Below are 11,040 nucleotides of genomic sequence, written 5' to 3' on the forward strand. Positions count from 1 at the left end.
TGAAAGCAAGTAGACGGTGGGTGAACAAATTAGTGTCGAGCAATTGATAGAACTGTGCAGAGTCGTGACGATATCTATGCAATGATTATTTCTATAGGTATCACGTCCGAAACATGTAGACCGATACTTTCTGCATCTACTACTATTACTCCACACGTCGACCTCTATCCTGCATGCATCTAGTGTATTAAGTCCATAAGAACAGAGTAACGACTTAAGCAAGATGACATGATGTAGAGGGATAATCTCAAACCAATGATAAAAACCCCATCTTTTTACCCTTGATGGCAACTGCTTGATGTGTGCCTTGCTGCCCCTACTGTTACTTGGAAAGGTCACCACATGGCAGAACCCAAAACCAAGCACTTCTCCCATTGCAAGAATCATAGATCTAGTTGGCCAAACAAAACCCAAGACTTAGAGAGACTTACAAGGATATCAAATCATGCATATAAGAAATCAGCAAAGACTCAAATATATATCATAGATAATCTGATCACAAGTCCACAATTCATCGGGTCTCCACAAACACACCGACAAAGAAGATTACATCATATAGATCTCAATGAAGATCATGGAGAACTTTGTATTGAAGATCCAAGAGAGAGAAGAAGCCATCTAGCTACTAACTACGGACCCGTAGGTCTGAAGTGAACTACTCATGAGTCATTGGAGTGGCGATGATGATGATGAAGAAGCCCTCCAACTCCAAAGTCCCCTCTGGCAGGGTGCCGGGAAGGGTTTCCAGATGAGATCTCGCGGAAACGGAAGCTTGCAGTGGTGGAAAAGTATTTTCGAAGCTCCCCTGATTTTTTGCGGCCACGGAGGCCAAGGGGCGGCCACGGAGGCCACAAGCCTGCCCACCGCCGCCTCCCCCTAGTGGCGGAGTGGGGGCTTGTGGGCTCCCTGAAGCCCACCTGGCTTGGCCCAAAAGCCCCCTCGACTTCTTCCGTTCGGGAAAAAATCATTTCGGGGTTTTTTTCCGTTTGGACTCCGTTCCAAAATCAGATCTGAAAAGAGTCAAAAACACGGAAAAAACAGGAACAGGCACTTGGCACTGAATTAGTAAGTTAGTCCCAAAAAGATATAAAAAGGTACATAAAACATACAAAGAAGACAAGATAACAGCGTGAAACCATCAAAAATTATAGATACGTTTGAGATGTATCAAATGTGTATTGACTTCAAGCACCTCAATCGGGTCTGCCCGAAGGACCATTTCCCTCTACCCCGCATAGATCAAATCATAGATTCGACTCCCGGAAGTGAACGCGTGTCATTCCTGGATGCATACTCCAGGTACCACTAGATCCGGATGTATGGACCTGACAAAATAAAAACAGCCTTCATCACCCCGTTCGGGTGTTTTTGTTACATCATGATGCCTTTCGGACTCAAAAACGTTGGAGCTACCTTCCAATGCATGATTCAAAAGTGTCTACAAGAACAGATCAATCGCAATGTTGAAGCGTACATGGACAACATCATGGTCAAGTCTAGGAAAGGTTCCGACCTCCTGGCCGACCTCGCCGAAACCTTCGCAAACCTTCGACACTTTGGGATTATGATCAGTCCGGCCAAATGCACCTTCGGTGTACCAGCAGGAAAGATACTTGGTTTCCTTGTTTCGGAACGAGGTATCGATGTCAATCCCGACAAGATCGGAGTCATCATCGAGATGAGATGGCCGGAGCGCATCCACGAAATGCAGAGGCTTACAGGCTGCCTGCAGCCGTCAGCCGCTTGATCTCAAGACTCGGTGAGAAGGCTCTGCCTCTTTACCGATTGATGAAGAAATCCGACAGATTCGAGTGGACCGATGAAGCGTAGGTCGCTTTCGTACAACTTAAAGCTCTGCTTTCCGCCGAGCTGGTGTTAGCTACTCTGAACAGCTGGAGCCCTTGCTCATGTACATTGCTTCCACTAGCCAAGTGGTTAGCACCGTACTCACCGTGGAGCGTGAAGAAGTGGGCAAAGTGTACAAGGTACAAAGCCCCATCAAATAAATTTCCTAAGTGTTGTCCCCTTAGAAACAAAGGTATCCACACTATCAGAAGTTGGTCTATTGGATCTACCTGACGGTGAAGAAGGTGGTAAACTATTTTCAAGATCACTCGGTCACTATCATCAATGATGCTCCCCTAGCGAAAATCCTGCACAATCAGGATGCAATTGGCCGAGTGGTCAAATGGGCGATTAAGCTCCTAGCGTTGGATATCAAGTTTGAAGCCAAGAAAGCAATCAAGTCTAGGGCCCTGACAGACTTCCTTGCCCAGTAGATAGAATAAGAGCAGCCGCCTCCAGACGTCCCCGAGCATTGTACCATGTTCTTCAATGGATCCAAAATGCTCCATGGCTCGGGGGCTTAGGTGGTCCTCGTTTCCCCCAAGGGAGATCGTCTGAGCTACGTGCTCCAAATCCACTTCGATTCATCCAACAACGAGCCCGAGTACGAGGCCCTCCTGTGCGGGCTCTGCATGGCCATCTCACTTGGCATCCGCCGACTGATGGTTTATGGCGACTCATATCTTGTTGTCAATCAAGTAATGAAGGAATGGGATATCTGAAGCCCAACAATGACATTCTACTACAACAGGATCAGGAAGCTGGAGAAAAACTTCAAAGGGTTGGAACTGCACCATGTGCCCCAAGCCAAGAACCAAGCATCCGATGACTTGGCGAAGATCAGATCCACTCGGAAAATCATTCTGAAGGGCATGTTCCTCGAGCATTTATGCACCCCCTCGGTCAAGGAGGATCCCTTCACAGAAGATCCCCCACAAGCAATCGGTCCGTCTAATCCGACTGAGATCGATGTCTCGGCCATGGTTGACCTCCCCCACGAGATGTTGGCCATCACGCTGCTACGGTAACAAAAGTCATTCCTTGGCGATAGGAATTCTTCTTGCTACTTCTCTTGTTCGCGTTGGTTTTTCCCTTGAAGAGGAAAGGGTGACGCAGCACAGGAGCAGTAAGTATTTCCCTCATTTTGAGAACCAAGGTATCAATCCAGAAGGAGGGTCTCGTCAAGTCCAAAGTACCTGCTCAAACACAAACAAGCTTGCACCCAACACTTCAAAGGGGTTGAGAATCCCTTCAAGATTGTTTGCAAAGTGAGATCTGAAGGCAGAAAGTGCAACGAAGTAAAAAGTGTAAGGCTGAAAATATGGTGTGGAGTAGACCCGGGGGCCATAGTGTTCACTAGAGGCTTCTCTCAAAATAGCAAATATCACGGTGGGTGAACAAATTACTGTCGAGCAATTGATAGAACCGCGCAAAGTCATGACGATATCTAAGGCAATGATCATACATATAGGCATCATGTCCGAGACAAGTAGACCGATACTTTCTGCATCTACTACTATTACTCCACACATCGACCGCCATCCAGCACGCATCTAGTGTATTGAGTTCATGACGAACAGAATAACGCCTTAAGCAAGATGACATGATGTAGAGGGATAATCTCAAACCAATGATGAAAACCCCATCTTTTTACCCTTGATGGCAACAACATGATGTGTGCCTCGCTACCCCTTCTGTCACTGGGTGAGGTCACCGCACGGTATGAATCCAAAACCAAGCACTTCTCCCATTGCAAGAATCATAGATCTAGTTGGCCAAACAAAACCCACAACTCGAAGAGAATTACAAGGATATGAAATCATGCATAAGAGAGATCAGAAGAAACTCAAATAAGATTGATAGATAATCTGTGCATAAATCCACAATTCATCGGATCTCGACAAACACACCGCAAAAGAATATTACATCGGATAGATCTCCATGAAGATCATGGAGAACTTTGTATTGAAGATCCAAGAGAGAGAAGAAGCCATCTAGTTACTAGCTATGGACCCGTAGCTCTATGGTGAACTACTCACGCATCATCGGAGAGGTCATGGTGTTGATGAAGAAGCCCTTCGTGTCCGAATCCCCCCTCCGGCAGGGCACCATAACGTGCTCCAGATGGGATCTTGCAGAGACAGAAGCTTGCGGCGGCGGAAAAGTACTTTCGATGATCTCCTGATTTTTTTTGGGATTTTTAGGGAATATATAGGAGCAACCCCTAGGGCAAAGGGAGCCCAGGTGACCCACAATCCCGTGGGCCGCGGCCTCCCCCCTGGCCGCGGGGTGGGGGCTTGTGGGGCCCCTGAGGCCCCCTGCCTTGGCTCTCAAGCTTCCCGATCTTCTTCCGTTACGAAAAAAATCTTTTCGGGGATTTTCTTCCGTTTGGACTCTGTTTCAAAATCTCCTCTCAAAGGGGTCAAAAACATGGAAAAAACAGGAACTATCACTTGGCACTGAGTTAATAAGTTAGTCCCAAAAAATATATAAAAGGCATGCAAAACATCCAAAGTTTGACAAGATAATAGCATGAAACCATCAAAAAATATAGATACGTTGGAGACGTATCAAGCATCCCCAAGCTTAACTCCTCCTCGTCCTCGAGTAGGAAAGTGATAAAGAATGAAATTTTGATGTGGAATTCTACCTAGCATAGTTGTCCTTTCCAACTTCTTTCACGTGACATAAATGTTCAGATCCGTAAGATTCGAAACAATAGTTTGCTATTGACATGAAAACAATAATACTTCAAGCAATCTAGCAAGGTAATCATGAACTTTCAAAATAACAAGGCCAATGAAAGTTATCCCTACAAAATCATATAGTCTGGCTATGCTCCATCATCCTCACACAACTAATGTAAATCATGCACAACCTAGGTATTGGCCAAGTAATTGTTTTCGCACTCTTACTTTCTCAAAAAATTTATAACTATCACGCAATACATGAGCGTGAGTCATGGATATAGCACTATAGGTGGAATAGAGTGTGGTGGCGGTTGTGAGACAAAAAGGGAGGAGATAGTCACATTGACTCAGCGTATCAAAGGGTTATGGAGATTCCCATTAATAGATATCAATGTGAATGAGTAGGGATTGCCATACAAGAGATGCACTAGAGCTATAAGTATGTGAAAGCTCAAAAGGAGAACTAGTGGGTGTGCATCCAACTTGCTTGCTCACGAAGACCTAGGGCAGTTTTGAGGAAGCCCATCATTGGAATATACAAGCCAAGTTATATAATGAAGATTCCCACTAGCATATGGTAGTGACAAAGCAAGAAGCTCTCAATCAATAAGAACATGGTGCTATTATGAAGCACAAGTGTGGAAAAAGATAGTACCATTGTCCCTTCTCTCTTTTTCTCTCTTTTTCTCTCTTTTTTCATTTGGGCTCTTAGGCCTCTCTTTTTTTCTCTTTTGTTTCGGGCTCTTTGGCCTCTTTCTTTTTCCCTCACGTGGGACAATGCTCTAATAATGGTGATCATCACACTTTTATTTACTCACAGCTCAAAACTCACAATGATGACTCCATAGGAAATGCCTCCGGCAGTGTACCGGGATGTGCAACAATCTAGCATGGCGTATGACGTTGAAGCATCTCGCTAGCTATCTTACGATCATGCAATGGCAATACGAGAGTGATGGCACAAGTCATGAGACAGAATGGTGCAAGTTGCATGGCAATATATCTCGGAATGGCTATGAAAATGCCATAGTAGGTAGGTATGGTGGTTGTTTTGAGGAAGGAATATGGTGGGTTTGTGCACCGACGAGAATTGCGCTGCACTAGAGAGGCTAGCAACGGTGGAAGGTGAAAGTGCATCTATACCATGGACTCACATTAGTCATGAAGAACTCACATACTTGTTGCGAAAGTTTTTATTAGTAATCGAAACAAAGTGCTAAACGCATACTCCGAGGGGAAGGGTTGGTAGGTGTTAACCATCGCGCGATCCCGACCTCAACACAAAGGATGACAATCAATAGATCAATTATGCTCCGACTTCCTAACATAGTGGTTCACCATACGTGCATGCTACGGGAATCACTAACTTCAACACAAGTATTTCTAGATTCACAACACCCTACTAACATAACTCTTAATATTACCAAATCCACGTCTCAAAACTAATTGAGAGGAATCAAGACTTCTCTTTCTACTCAATGCACATGAAGATGGAGGTTTTTGTATCCTCTTTGGCCACCTATCACATTTGGGACTACTTTCATAGCATAAGCCAACTACCAAGTCATGCACCGCCGTGCTCTAAAAGATATAAGTGAAGCACATAGAGCAAAAGTATCTAGCTCAAAAGATATAAGTGAAGCACTATGAGCATTCTAGCAAAATCACAATGAGTGCATGTCTCTCTCTCTCAAAAAGGTGTGCATCAAGGATTATTGTGACACAAAAAAAGGAAAAGACTCCTACCATACAAGACGCTCCAAGCAAAACACGTAGCATGTGGTGAATAAAAATATAGCTCCAAGTAATGTTACCGATGGATTGAAGACGAAAGAGGGGATGCCTTCCCGGGGCATCCCCAAGCTTAGGCTTTTTGGTGTCCTTGAATTTGGCTTGGGATGCCTTGGGCATCCCCAAGCTTGAGCTCTTTCCACTCCTTATCTCTTTGTCCATGAGAACATCACACAAACCTTGAAAACTTCATAACACAAAACTTAAACAGAAACTCATGATGACATTAGCACAAGAAAACAAACTACCACTTCTTTTGGTACTGTAGCAAACTTGAATTCCATCTATATTGATGTTGGGCTACTGTATTCTCACTTTTCCATGGCTAGTACCCCCCCCCCCCCCGATACTAACCATAGTTTCATCAAGACAAGCAACCAACTCAACAAAAACAGAATCTGTCAAAAACAGACCAGTCTATAGCAATTTGTATACTTCGTATACTTCTGTTACCTCAAAAAAATGAAAAATTACGACTGCCTGGGAAAAAGGAATATCAACCAGCAGCAAAAACAATCAACTCAAAATCTCTTTCTGAATAAAAATGAAAAATCATCTCGTGAGCGAAAAGTTTCTGTCTTTTTCAGCAGCATCAAACAACCATTGCCAAGACTAGTCATAAAGGCTTTGCTTGGCTCAAACACAAAAAGAAACACAAAAAACACAATCACAACAGAATTATGAAAGTGTGGATGCAAAAAAACAGAAAGAAAAAGATAAATTCATTGGGTTGCCTCCCAACAAGCGCTATTGTTTAACGCCCTTAGCTAGGCATTGATAATTCAATGATGCTCACATAAAAGACAAGAATTGAAGCACAACGAGAGCATCATAAAGCATGTGAAAATCACATCTAAGTCTAACATACTTCCAATGCATAGGAATTTTATAGCAAAAAAGATTGGCAAGACAACCAATAGTTACCATATGCAAGGATGAAGAAAGAGACAATAGCAATCTCAACATAACGAGAGGTAATTTGGTAACATGAAAGTTTCTACCACAATATTTTCCTCTCTCATAGCAATTCCATGTGGGATCATCATCAAATTCAACAATATAGCTATCACAAAGGATATACTTTTCATGATCCACATGCATGCAAAGTTGACGCTCTTCAAAACTAGTGGGATTATCATCAACTAAAGTCATGACTTCTCCAAACCCACTTTCAATATTATTGCAAATATCATTGCAACAAGTAGTGGACATAGCAAAACTAGCATCCCCAAGCTTAGGGTTTTGCATATTTTTAGCATGATTGTCACTAATAGAATTTATAGTGAAACCATTGCAATCATGCTTTTCATCCAAGGAACCCTCTTGAATCACTTCATAAATTTCTTCCTTACAATTTTCAGATTCACGCATCTCAAGCAAAACTCCATAAAGATAGTCAAGTGCACTCAACTCACTAGCAATTGGATCAACATAATTGGATCTCTTAAAGATATTAGCAAGTGGATGAGGATCCATTTCACTAGATTTTCAGAAAGAAAAGATGCAAGCATATTGAAGGCACATGGCACACAAGCGAACAGAAAGCAAGCGAGAGAAAAGGGCGAACAAAAAAGGAAAATGAAAAAGGCAAATTGTGAAGTGGGGGAGAGGAAAACGAGAGGCAACTGGCAAACAAAGTAAATGCAAGAGATGAGTTTGCGACACTTACTTGGATGAGTTCTTGACTTGATCCTCCCCGGCAACGGCGCCAGAAATCCTTCTGCTACGGTAACAAAAGTCCTTCCTTGGCGCTAGGAATTCTTCTTGCTACTTCTCTTGTTCACGTCGGTGTTTCCCTTGAAGAGGAAAGGGTGATGCAGCACAGGAGCAGTAAGTATTTCCCTCAGTTTGAGAACCAAGGTATCGATCCAGAAGGAGGGTCTTGTCAAGTCCAGAGTATCTACGCAAACACAAACAAGCTTGCACCCAACGCTTCAAAGGGGTTGTCAATCCCTTCAAGATTGTTTGCAAAGTGAGATCTGAAGGTGGAAAGTGTAACGAAGTAAAACGTGTAAGGCTGAAAATATGGTGTGGAGTAGACCCGGGGGCCATAGTGTTCACTAGAGGCTTCACTCAAAATAGCAAATATCACAGTGGGTGAACAAATTACTGTCGAGCAATTGATAGAACCGCGCAAAGTCATGACGATATCTAAGGCAATGATCATACATATAGGCATCACATCCGAGACAAGTAGACCGATACTTTCTGCATCTACTACTATTACTCCACACATCGACCGCTATCGAGCATGCATCTAGTGTATTGAGTTCATGACGAAGAGAGTAACGCGTTAAGCAAGATGACATGTGTAGAGGGATAATCTCAAACCAATGATGAAAACCCCATCTTTTACCCTTGATGGCAACAACACGATGTGTGCCTCGCTACCCCTTCTGTCACTGGGTGAGGTCACCGCACGGTATGAACCCAAAACCAAGCACTTCTCCCATTGCAAGATACATAGATCTAGTTGGCCAAACAAAACCCACAACTCGAAGAGAATTACAAGGATATGAAATTATGCATAAGAGAGATCAGAAGAAACTCAAATAAGATTCATAGATAATCTGATCATAAATCCACAATTCATCAGATCTCGACAAACACACCGCAAAAGAAGATTACATCGGATAGTTCTCCATGAAGATCATGGAGAACTTTGTATTGAAGATCCAAGAGAGAGAAGAAGCCATCTAGTTACTAGCTGTGGACCCGTAGGTCTATGGTGAACTACTCACGCATCATCGGAGAGGTCATGGTGTTGATGAAGAAGCCCTCCTTGTCCGAATCCCCCTCTGGCAGGGCACCAGAACATGCCCTAGATGGGATCTTGCGGAGACAGAAGCTTGCGGCGGCGGAAAAGTACTTTTGATGATCTCCTGATTTTTTGGGATTTTTAGGGAATATATAGGCACAACCCCTAGGGCAGAGGGCGCCTAGGGGGCCCACAAGCATGTGGGCCGCGGCCTCCCCCCTGGCCGCGGGGTGGGGGCTTGTGGGGCCCCTGAGGCCCCCTGCCTTGGCTCTCAAGCTTCCCGATCTTCTCCCGTTATGGAAAAAATCTTTTCGGGGATTTTCTTCCATTTGGACTCTGTTTCAAAATCTCCTCCGAAAGGGGTCAAAAACATGGAAAAAACAGGAACTAGCACTTGGCACTGAGTTAATAAGTTAGTCCCAAAAAATATGTAAAAGGCATGCAAAACATCCAAAGTTTGACAAGATAATAGCATGAAACCATAAAAAATTATAGATACGTTGGAGACGTATCACACGCCCGAATCGACACAACCTTATCTAGCTTACTTGCTCCCGCAAGAGCTTCCCGAGAATGAAGAGGAAGCCCGCCAAATCGTTCAGTTGTCTAAAGCTTACAAAGTACTTGGGAACAAACTGTACAAGAAGAGTGCTACAGGAGTCAACCAAAAATGCATCTCCCCATAGGAAGGACTACAAATCCTGCACGAGATCCACTCGAGAACCTGTGGACACCATGCATCCTCTCGGACCCTGGTGGCCAAGGCCTTCCGAGCAGGTTTTTATTTGCCCCGAGCGAACGCGGCAGCAAAGGGCTTGGTGGACATGTGTGTCGGGTGCGAGTTCTACAAGAATCAGTCGGACAAACTTGCGTCCACACTAAAAAATGATTCCGCTCACTTGGCCATCCGCCGTATGAGGCCTCGACATGGTCGGCCCTTTGCGCACCGGGACAAGCGGATTAACCCACCTTCTAGTTGTGGTGGATAAGTTCACCAAGTGGGTCAAAGCTAAACCCATCACAAACTTGGACGCGACGACTTCCGTCAGCTTCATTGAGCAGATTATCTTCAGATTTGGAGTCCCTCATGACATCATCACCGACAACGGAACCAACTTCGACTCGGATGAGTTCCGCGAGTTCTCCCACTCCCAGGGCACTCGGGTTAACTACGTCTCCGTGGCGCACCCGCGGTCGAATGGGCAGGCGGGACGAGTAAATGGTATGATACTTCAAGAACTGAAGCCTCGGCTCATGATAGACCTCAAATATGCCGATGGCGCATGGGTAGAAGAATTACCATCCGTCTTTTGTGGTATGAGAATGACTCTCAATCGTTCAACCAAGCGTACTCAATTCTTCATGGTGTATGGGTCAGAAGCCGTTCTGCCGAGTGACTTACGTCACAACTCACCTCGAGTGGAGAAGTACAATAAAGCTGAAGCTGAAGCAGCACACCAAGACAATATGGATCTTCTGGAGGAACAGAGAGAGAGAGAGCTAGCCCTTATTCGGTCCACGGCGTACCAGCAAGACCTTTGACGCTACCATGACAAGCAGGTCAGGGGTCGAGCGTTTCAAGAGGGAGATCTGGTCCTTCGACTGGACCAACGGAAACCCACAAGCTGGCACCCCCGTGGGAACGGACATTCGCCATCTCCAAAGTCATGCACAACGGAGCTTATTGACTGTACAACATCGATAACAACGTGGCGGAACCCAGAACGAAGAACATGGACCTGCTCCGCAAGTTCTACACATAGAACTTTCCTTTTTCATTCCTGTAATGAATCCGAATGATTAGAAGAATAAAGTGCTTGCTTTCTTCAACTTCCCACAAACAGTTCACTCCGGTGAAATACACCCCCAGTGGGTGGAAAATCCTTAACAGCGAACCTGTTTTCGCTTAAGGTAAAACCTGCCTTGAGTGCGGACAATCTCCTCACTCGGGGGCTT

Source organism: Hordeum vulgare, chromosome 7H (genome assembly GCF_904849725.1).
Source record: "Hordeum vulgare subsp. vulgare chromosome 7H, MorexV3_pseudomolecules_assembly, whole genome shotgun sequence".
Lineage (NCBI taxonomy): Eukaryota > Viridiplantae > Streptophyta > Magnoliopsida > Poales > Poaceae > Hordeum > Hordeum vulgare.